The sequence below is a fragment of the Gekko japonicus genome, unplaced genomic scaffold (assembly GCF_001447785.1).
Source record: "Gekko japonicus isolate JY-2015 unplaced genomic scaffold, Gekko_japonicus_V1.1 scaffold5188, whole genome shotgun sequence".
NCBI lineage: Eukaryota > Metazoa > Chordata > Lepidosauria > Squamata > Gekkonidae > Gekko > Gekko japonicus.
In genome coordinates, this window is record NW_015160987.1 from 54830 (window position 1) to 56098 (window position 1269).

Sequence of the window (1269 nt, forward strand, 5' to 3'; positions counted from 1 at the left end):
ACCCCCCCCCAAATCTCTAGGAATTTCCCCAAACTAAAGCTGGAAAACCCCGGTCTCTTATGTTCCATAGCAGTGGCTTCCAGAGGCTTTTCTATTTCTCGGGCACGGAAACAGCCAAGTTATTATGACTGATGTCCCAACGTAGAAGTTCCGTGGACACGTGGAAGGGGTGGGGGAGCAGAAAGTCTCTATGGAAGCGGGGGGGGGGGAATCCCGCCCCCTTCCCTCTGGATCCTCCCCCTAAGACAGTCCTTTCCCTAGATAACTTCCCCTGACGTTTCAGCCCGTCTCCTGCAACCTGGCAGCACCCCCCACACACACACCTGGAATGCGAACCCCATTTCAAAGCACTAACCCAGGGGCCGCCAACCTTTTTGAGCCTGTGGGTGCCGTATGGGATTCTGACATGGAGTGTGGAGATGCAGCCCCGTGACACAGTGCCGGCCCCAGCGTACCTGCAGTCACGCAGCGGAGATTTTTGTGCTGCGGCGGCAGCCGCTGCCAAAGTAATGTTTTTAGGAATCCACGCAGCCTATCAGATCTCCAGTGGTCAGTCGGAAACCCCACCGGGTCCTGCTTGCTCTCCGAAAACACTTGGCGTCCACCACGGTGCCCGCGGGCGCCGTGTTGGGGACCCCCGCACGAATCTGCTATTTCTTGCCCCAACCAAGGAAGGAGGGAGGAGGAGGACAGGACTGAATGTAGGGAACCACCTGGTGGCCCCACGGAAGCAGCCGGGAACGGTAATGCCGCAGTCTTCAGCCGAGACCCAACGCATAAAGCCGCGTTACATTCTGAATGTACGTAGGGTGGGAAAGATGGGACTTTGTGGCACGAATTCAGTGTTCCCTCTAAGCTGAGTTAGTGTGAGCGAGCTCACAGGTTTTTAGCCTCTGGCCCACACATTTTTGTCTTCGCTCGGGAAGGATGGGGCTCCAGAGCAAACTGATTTATGCAGCAGCCGAATCTCCTGCTCACAATGTTAATGCCAGGAACTCACAGAGTAGAATTTTTGCTCACAGAGCTCCATAGCTTAGAGGGAACACTGGGCACGATCCAGCCCCCTCCGAAGCAGCGGAGAAGGGAAGATACATCCCAAAGGGGTAGGCCCCACCAATTTGCACGGCTTTTTAGACCTGTTCCTGCCAAAAAGAAAAAGAAAAGAAGATGCTCATGTAACAAAGAGCGCCAGAGGGAAATCATTTGAGTTCTGTAGCCTTAGGGATGCCCCGGGGGAAACGCTCTCTTTAGATCAAGGGACCTTATTTC